General features: G+C 39.7%; 1 pseudogene; it reads right to left on the bottom strand.

Annotated features, from left to right (window-relative positions):
• Positions 1-516: 516 nt before the first annotated feature.
• Positions 517-7,903, bottom strand: LOC129463740 (legumain-like; annotated as a pseudogene).
• Between the last annotated feature and the right edge of the window lie 1,765 nt (positions 7,904-9,668).

Raw genomic sequence — 9,668 nt, 5'->3', positions numbered from 1 at the left:
ATGGAATGCTTGACTCTCAAAAAAAGCAATTTGGGTTTACTATAAAGTGTTTTTGTTTTTTTTTTTTTCATAAAATGAAGAAAAACTTTTTATTTTATCTTATTTTATTTTGGGGGGGATTCTGTTATAAATCTTTATTTTTTAGGACTTGAACACTGGCAGTGTTCAATCAAAAATCTTAATATTTTCCAAAGATAGTTTTCCATTTGGGGCTTGCGGCCCTCTTCAATAAAAACATTCTGAAGATTTAAAGGGGTTTCAGCTTCAAATTTCTCAGAATAAAGACTCCTTTTGAGAGGGGCTACAGAAACCTGCTCCTTAAAACTAACGGGCAAAACAAAAACAAAACAAAAAACCTCCTAGAAAGCAAATATGACCCTTCTCAATACAGAGCTTTCCCGATCCCAATTTGTAGGTTTTCAGAGAAGATTGGGGAAGTAGGCAACAGCAAGCAAGTCATCCTGTGAGGAAAGTCCTGGAGCGAGCCCTAGAGTGGGGGCTCCCCAGGAGGGCCCGGAGCAGCGGGGACTTCTCACTCCACCTCTCCATTCTCTGATTAGCACACATTCGGGGGAGTGCTCCCACTTGGAAAAGCTTCCAGGAGGCAGCTCTTCAGTAGCGACCAAGGCACACATAGTCCATGGACAATTTTATCCTGTGAAGCGGATACGGTTTCTCACACAGGTTGGCCAGAACGTACAAATGTCTCAAAGCATACTCGCACGTGGGGGAGTGCCAGTTGAAGCAGTGGGTCTGGAAGTGCAGCAGGGCCTCCAGGTAGCAGCTATGCCCCATGAACGGGGGCTCTCTCAGGCAGGAGGTGCTCCACCTCAGCCTTGGACTCTGCCAGCAAGGAGGCGATCTTGCGCACTGCCTTCTCAATGAGATGCCTGGCATCCAGATGCCGCTGGATCTCCTCTGTGAGCTGCCTGGAGTCCTCCAGATCGATGGTGTTCATCAGTTTCCTTTTCACGATCATGAGGGGCACATAAGGGCTGGGGATTGAGGTCAAGGTGTGTGACTGGAGGCAGGGAGATAGGAGAACTGGCTTTGTGTTTCATACTCTGAAACTGCATCACTTTCATGGTGGAGATCGTTTCGTTTCGGTACTGCATGATGTGGCTGGTATTGGTGTGTGATTTTACCGGGTGGTACTGCTTGTGCAGGGTCTCGTTAGTCAGATCTTCCACGTCCGAGTCTTCCACCCAGTTGATGCTGTACCAGTCCCCCAGGTACGTCGATCTCTTCTTATCATAGTAACAGGTGTAGGACGACTCTCTGGGGTTGGCAGCAGTAGTTGCATAAACATTAGTGTCACCAGGCAGGTGGTTCATCATGGACCCAGACTCACAGGCTTCAATATAGAACACCATCTTTTGGTACATTTTATGTATGTACATATAATGGATGGTCTCATTCAGGTACTTTACATGAAGATCTTCATTGGGGAAAACCAGTATTCCAGTAGATCCATGGTCAGTGAAGTCAACGAGCACATACACGATCCTGGGGGCCGCTCTTCAGGACTTTCCTGGATCCTATGCCCTTCACTGCTTCTGCATCGCCTCTCAACACAGCAAGGAAATTTTGTGGGGTAACATCCTCTCCAGTGTAATCAGTCCTTCAGGAATCCCTGATAGACATCCATGCCATTGGGCCTGTTGATCACAATTCCTGGAGTGGGATTGTCTTCAGAGTGAGCAATGTCATTATACATCATAACAATGATCTGCTCGCCTGGAATCTCATTCCTGTAAATGATCTGGTAGGCATGGCAGGCAGCTGCCTGGTGCCTGTAATTATACCAGCCATTTGAACCCGCCAGGATCACAACCCAGTGCTTGCGTCCATCTTCAGGATCATCTATGGGAACAGCAGAAGTGCCCAGTGCCACGCTGTGGAATACAGCTACTTTCCAAACCCTTCTGCACTTTGGAGTTCAGCTGCAGAAACCTGTGATAAGCGATCGTGGTGGCAGCGGTGGCAGCGGCGGTGGCGAGTGACTGCTGTGGTGGCGGCAGTGGGACCGTGGAAAAAACTTTAATTATAAATTTGAAAATACTGTAACAGTACAGCATAATATTCTCAGATAAAATATATCCAAGCAAATAGAATGGAATTTTGCATCATGGGAAAGTTGTTAGAAGTATTTAGTTTGCCGTATCTAATAAAATCTTATTGTACTTTCTGCACTTATTTACAGTAAATGTGGCACAGTTCTTGTTTCTCCTTGACAGTACTTTTTGAAAATTGTGGTCAGTTGTTTTCCAACCTTTTATTTGCCTTCAGTTTATTTTTTTTTTAATTTTAACACACAAACAATACATCCACTTATACTTGTTTCCTGTGTTTTTAGTTGTATTGTATCATTTGAGATTTCCTTTCTGATGTATTACATTCTCTAGTTATTCTGTCAAAAAGCCTATATGTATGATAAATTTCTGGGTCCTTGTATGTCAGAAAATTTCTGAACTTAAATCTCTATACAAGTCTCAGTCAAATATTGTCCTTAAAGTCATTTCTCATTTCCTCTTCCTGAAATTGTCAGTTCTAGGAAACATCTGGTATCTTTCACTAAAAGAAATTTGATATATTTTTTTTGGTGGTCTTTTGGAATAGCTCTTTAAATAAAATGTTCAAGGTTTCATTACAGTGTGTTTATGTGTAGGTATTTTTTTTTTCAGTCTCAGTTGGCTATTGTTATTCTTTTATTCTGAATAATGCTTTTTAAATCTTATTTATAGAAAGTATTGAATTACATTTTCTTCAAGTATTCTCTTTTTTTTCCCCCTTCTTAGGAGCTTTAGGTCTTTTTTTTTCTACTATTTCTTAGATGGATTTTGAAACTTATGGACTTATTCTTAGTTTCTCTTAACTTCTCTTTCAAGCCACATTTTGAAAAAATTCATATTTCTATTTCCATTTATTAATTACTCTCCAGTCCTTTTCACTTGTCTAATCCAAATATTATTGATATGAATAATCACTTTTTTAGCTGAAAATCAGTGAATACCCAAAGCGTGAGAGGGGAAAGTTCCACCTTGAAACACACATCTTGACCAGGGAGCCTGAAAATCCAGATTACGGGAGAATAATTTAACTTTGCCTAGAGCTGGGGCAAATTTAGAGAGCTGTGTGAAATATAAAAGAAGAAGCAGTGGGAAAAGCCCTTTCAGCACTCCTGGGCCCTAGAAAAGCCCAAGGAAGCCATTTCTGAATTCATCTCACATAGGTCCTTGGGTCAGGCTGCTAATGGACCTGGGGAAAGAACATAGGGAGAAGGAAACTTCTAGCTGAACTTTGTAGTGATTTTGACCCAGTGCAAATTTTCCAGGGCAGAATCTGGGGATAGGGGTGAATAGGAAGTACAGATATGAGCACAGAAGTCACACCGGGGAGAGGCAGGGCCTGAATGCCCTGCTTGTTTTCTCAGTGTGTGGAGGCTTGTAGCCAGGGACAAGTTCCCAGCCCTGGTTACCAGCTGCCAATCTAGAAACTTGGGGCTGTTGGGGAAGCATGACAGGAGTAAACTAGCCTTTCTCACTGCATGGGAGCTGGATGAGGTTGGTCGCTGCCAGCTTTTCTCTACTTCCCTGGATACCTATATGAAGCAGTGGAAGCAGCCATAACCCCCCTGGGGATTCCATCTGCCTGATAACCTAACTTCCATCCCCCACAGCAACCACAGCAAACCCCGCCCAACAATAGTCTGAGCTCAGACACACCTAACACTACCCCCACCTAACGGTCTTTCTCTACCTGCCCTGGTAGCCAAAGGCAAAAGACATAATCTCTTGGAAGCTATATGGCCCCGCACATTACCTGAAAAACCCCAACACTTACCTAGGCTACACTAGAGCAAGCTTGTTTCCCTCTCTACACCACCACAGCTCATGCTCTCTTGAAAGCGCCACCTCCTGGCTGGAGGCCAAGAAACTCAAGCCATTACAGCAGAACAATCCTGCCCCAAGAAAGCAATAGCTAACTCCGCTGCCTGTAACATCCTGGCTAACCAGAGGTCCTGAGTCTGTCCATGTGATAAGTTTACTGCCAGCACAACCAGCATTAGAAAAAAACAGTGCATTGAATAAAACTACAACCAAGGCCCCTCACAGAGTCCCTTTCACTCCCCTGCTGTCTCCACCAGGGCAGGTGCTGGTATCCATGGCTAAGAGACCTGAAGTCAGATCATATTGCAAAACTCTTTGCAGATACTTTCCAGTACCAGCCTGGAGCCTGGTAGCTCCACTGGGTGGCTAGACCCAGAAGAGAAATAACAATCACTGTAGTCAGGCTCTCAGGTAGTCCCATTCCTAGGAGAAGGGGGAGAACACCACATCAAGGGAGTAAGCACCCTGTGGGACAAAGAATCTGAAGAATAACCCTTGAGCCCCAGATCTCTCCTCTGACATAGTCTACCCAAATGAGAAGGAACCAGAAAAACAATTCTGGTAATATGAAAAAACAAGACTTTTTTAACACCTCCAAAAGATTGCACTAGCTCACCAGCAATGGCTACAAACCAAGACAAAATCTCTGAATTGCCATAAAAATAATTCAGAAGGTCTATTATTAAGCTAATCAAGGAGGCACCAGAGAAAGGTGAATACCGACTTAAAGAAATTAAAACAATGTTACAGGATATGGATGGAAATATCTCCAGAGAAAAAGATAGCATAAATAGAAAACAATTACAACTTCTGAAGATGAAGGACACACTTAGAGAAATGCAAAATACACTGGAAAGTTTCAACAATAGAATTGAACAAGCAGAAGTAAGAATTTCAGAGCTCGAAGACAAGGCTTTTGAATTAACCCAATCCAACAAAGACAAAGAAAAAATAATTTTAAAAAAATGAACAAAGCCTCCAAGAAGTTTGGTATTATGTTAAATGATCAAACCAAAAAATAATTGGTGTTCCTGAGGAAGAAAAGAAATCTAAATGTTTGAAAAACATATTTGAAGGAATAATTGATGAGAACTTCTTGGGCTTTGCTAGAGATCTAGACATCCGAAAACAAGAAGCTTAAAGAACACCCAGGAAATTTATCATAAAAATATGATTGCATAGGCCCATAGCCATCAGGTTATCTAAAGTCAAGATGAAGGAAAGAATCTTTAGAGCTGTGAGGCAAAAGTATCAGGTAACCTATAAGGGAAAACCTATCAGAGTAACAGAAGATTTCTCAGCAGAAACACTACAAGATAGAAGGGATTGAGATCCTATCTTTAGCCTCCTAAACAAAACAATTATCAGCCAAGAATTTCATATCCACTGAAACTAAGCTTCATAAATGAAAAAAAAAGATAGTCTTTTTTCAGACGAACAAATGCTTAGAGAATTTGCTACTACAAAGCCAGCACTACAAGAACTGCTAAAAGGAGCTCTAAATCTTGAAACAAAACCTCAAAATACATCAAAATAGAACCTTCTTAGGCATAAATCTCACAGGACCTATAAAATAATAACAATGAAAAAAAGACAAGGTGTTCAGGCAACAATGAGCATTATGAATAGAAGAGTACCTCACATCTCAATACTAATGCTGAATGTAAGTGGCCTAGATGCTCCACTTAAAAGATGCAGAATGGCAGAATGGATAAGAATTTACTAACCAAGGATCTTCTGTCTTCATGAGTCTCACCTAACACATAAGGACTCACAGAAACTTAAGATAAAGTGATGGAAAAAGATATTCCATGCAAATGGACAGCAAAAATGAACAGGGATAGCTATTCTTACGTAAGACAAAACAGACTTTAAAGTAACAACAATTGGAAAAGACAAAGAGGGACATTATATAATGATAAAATGACTAGTCTAAGAGGAAAATATCACAATCCTAAATACATATGCACCTAATCCTGGAGCTCCCAAATTTATAGAACAATTACTACTAGACCTAAGAAATTAGATAGAGGCAATGCAATAATAGTGGGGGACTTCAATACTCCACTGACAGCACTAGAGAGGTAATCAAGACAGAAAGTCAACAAAGACACAATGGATTTAAACTGCACACTAGATCAAATGGACTTGACAGATACTTACAGAACATTCTACCCAACAACTGCAGAATATACATTCTATTCATTAGCATATGGGACATCCTCCAGAATAGACCATATGATAGGCCACAAAATGTGTCAACAAATTTAAGAGAATTGAAATTATATCAACTACTCTCTCAGACCACATTGGAATAAAGTTAGAAATCAACTGCAAAAGAAACCCTCAAAACCATGCAAATACATGGAAATTAAAAACCTACTCCTGAGTGATCGTTGAGTCGACTATGAAATCAAGCTAGAAATGTAAAAATTCTTTTAACTTAATGACAATAGTAACACAACCTATCACAACCTCTGGGATACAGCAAAAACAATGCTCAGAGGAATGTTCACAGTATTGAATGCCTACATCAAAAAGTCTGAAAGAGCTGGGCACAGTGGCTCACACTTGCAATCCCAGCACTTTTGGAGGCCAAAGTGAGTGGATCACTTGAGGTCAGGAGATTGATACCAGCCTGGCCAACATAGTGAAACTCCATCTCTACTAAAAATTAGACAAGTGTGGGGGCATGAACCTGTGGTCTCAGCTAATTGAGATGCTGAGTCATGAGAATCTTTTAGACCTGGGAGGCAGAGGTTGCAGTGAGCTGAGATAGTGCCACCACACTCCAGCCTGGGTGACAGAGTGAGACTCCATCTCAAAAAAAAAAAGGTGGGAAAAAAGCACAAATAGACAATCTAAGGTCACATCTCAAAGAACTAGAGAAACAAGAACAAATCAAACCCAGCAGAAGAAAATAAATAACAAAGATCAGAGCACAACTAAATAAAACTGAAACAACAAAAACAATACAAAACATAAATGAAACAAAAAGCTAGTTTTCTTGAAAAGATAAACAAAATTGATACGCCATTAGCAAGTTCAACTAAGGAAAGAAGAGAGAAGATCCAAATAAGCTAAGCTAGAAACAAAATGGAAGATATTACAACAAACAACAGAAACACAAAAGATCATTAAAGGCTACCACGAACACCTTTAAGAATAAGAACTAGAAAATCTAAAGGAGATGAATAAATTCCTGGAAATATACAACCCTTCTAGATTATTTCAGGGAGAAATACAAACTCTGAACAGACCACCACACATCGATCAAAATGGTGATTATTAAAAAATCAAGGAACAGCAGACGCTAGCAAGGTTACAGAGAAAAAGAAATGCTTTCACACTGTTGGTTGGAGTGTAAATTAGTTCAACAGTTGTGGAAGACAGTGTGGCCATTCCTCAAAGATCTAGAAGCAGAAATACCATTTGACCCAGCAATCCTGTTACTGGATATATACCCAAAGGAATATAAATCATTCTATTATAAAGATACATGCACCCATAAATAGTGCCATTTATTGCAGCACTATTCACAATAGCAAAGACATGGAATCAATGCAGAGGTTTAACAACAATAGACTGGATAAAGAAAATGTGGTACATATACACCATAGACTACTACGCAGCCATAAAAGAGAACAAGATCATGCCCTATCTAAAATAATCTTTACATTTAAAACAATGTGAAATTTTTTAAACTTATTTTAAATAAAATTACAAATATAAAGTGATTTTTTTGTAAACACAAAAGATCTAGCCTAAGACATGGAGCTGGAAGCCTTTATTCTCAGCAAACTAACACAAGAACAGAAAACCAAACACCCCATGTCCTCACTTATAAGTGGGAGCTGAATGATGAGAACACGTGGACAGGTTGGGGGAACAACACACATTGGGGCTTGTTGGGGGATTGCGGGGAAGAAGAGCATCAGGAAAAATAGTTAATGGATGCTGGGCTTAATACCTGGGTGATGGGCTGATTTGTGCAGCAAGCCACCATGATACATGTTTACCTATGTAACAAACCTGCACATCGTGCACAGTTAGTCGATTTACATTTGGAATATCTATTGTATTTAATTGATTTGTTTTTCTATGCTTGCACCAACCCATATAATTTTGATTGCTGTATAATGATATAAAGTAGGGTAAATCCTCCAAAAACTTCCAAATTTCCAGGGTTTTTGTTTTGTTTTTAACTATAGTCACCATGCTGCACAATAGTTATCTTGAACTTATTTCCTCTCACCTAACTATAATTTTGTATCCTTTGACAACATCTCCTCAACCCCCAGTTCCAAACTCCCACCTCCAAACATCTCAGACTCTAGTAACCTCCATTCTACTCTCTACTTCTGAGAGCCATATATATATATATATATATACTTCAAAACATCATGCAATACATACAATTATATGTAAAATCAATTTAAAAGTGAATACATGTATGAAGTAATACATCAATGTGTCATTGTAGTAATCAAAAAAGTTTTTGTTTGTTTTTCTCTTTGTCTTTTTGTTGTTGTTGTCGTCTTAGACTACCTCTTTTGTGTTTACAAAAAAAAAAGCTTTATTTTGTAATTTTATTTAAAATACCTTTAAAAAATGTTCACATTGTTTTAAATCTATAGATTATTTTAGATAGAATTGATACATTAAAATGAATCTCCCTGCCGGGTGCAGTGGCTCACACCTGTAATCCCAGCATTCTGGAAGGCCGAGGTAGACAGATCGCCTGAGGTCAGGAGTTCCAGACTAGTCTGACCAACGTGGTGAAACCGCCGTCTCTACTAAAAATACAAAAATTAGCCAGGCGTGTTGGTGCATGCCAGCTACTCGGGAGGCTGAGGCAGGAGAATTGATTAAACCCGGGAGGCGGAGGTTGCAGTGAGCGGAGATCGAGCGCCATTGCTCCAGCCTGGACAAGAGAGAAAAACTCCGTCTCAAAACAAAACAAAAAGACAAAGGTCTTCCAATTCTTTAGGTGAAAAATCATCTTATTTATTCAAATCTTCTTTAAATTTCTGAAGAGTGTTTTATGAGTAGGGACATGTCCATCTTTTGTAAAATATATATGTAATATTTAACTATTATTGAAGTTTAGGAAATGTTTTATTCAAATATTTAAATAAATCGCCGATTAAAGCTTTGCTTCTTTTCTAGTGTAATTGTTTAAAGTTACGTTTCCCTCTAAGCATATTTGAACCATATTTTATTCTATCACACAGTCCAATGACTGGCTGGTGACCTTGAATTTGTACAGGTTTATTTACTGCTTTGTTAGAATGTGTTGAAGCCCCACGGCATTTATGAAGCTTTGTTGGAATGTATTGAATGTATTAATTGAAATTAATAATTTTTGAATTATTTATTTTTGAATTAATATATTTTGAATTAATAATTTTGAATTTCAATAATAATTCAATACATTAATACATTAATGAATGTATGGAATGTATTAATACTTTGTTGGAATGTATTGAAGCCCCGCGGCATTTATGAAGCTTTTTTTTTTTTTGAGAGGAGTCTCGCTGTCACCCAGGCTGGAGTGCAATGGCGCGATCTCGGCTCACTGCAGGCTCCGCCCCCCAGGGTTCACGCCATTCTCCTGCCTCAGCGTCCCCAGTGGCTGGGACTACAGGCGCCCGCCACCTCGCCCGGCTAATTTTTTGTATTTTTAGTAGAGATGGGGTTTCACTGTGTTAGCCAGGATCGTCTCCATCTCCTGACCTCGTGATCCGCCCGCCTCGGCCTCCCAAAGTGCTGGGATTA

This window comes from Symphalangus syndactylus, chromosome 15 (genome assembly GCF_028878055.3).
Source record: "Symphalangus syndactylus isolate Jambi chromosome 15, NHGRI_mSymSyn1-v2.1_pri, whole genome shotgun sequence".
NCBI lineage: Eukaryota > Metazoa > Chordata > Mammalia > Primates > Hylobatidae > Symphalangus > Symphalangus syndactylus.
This window is presented reverse-complemented; position numbering and strand designations above follow the sequence as displayed.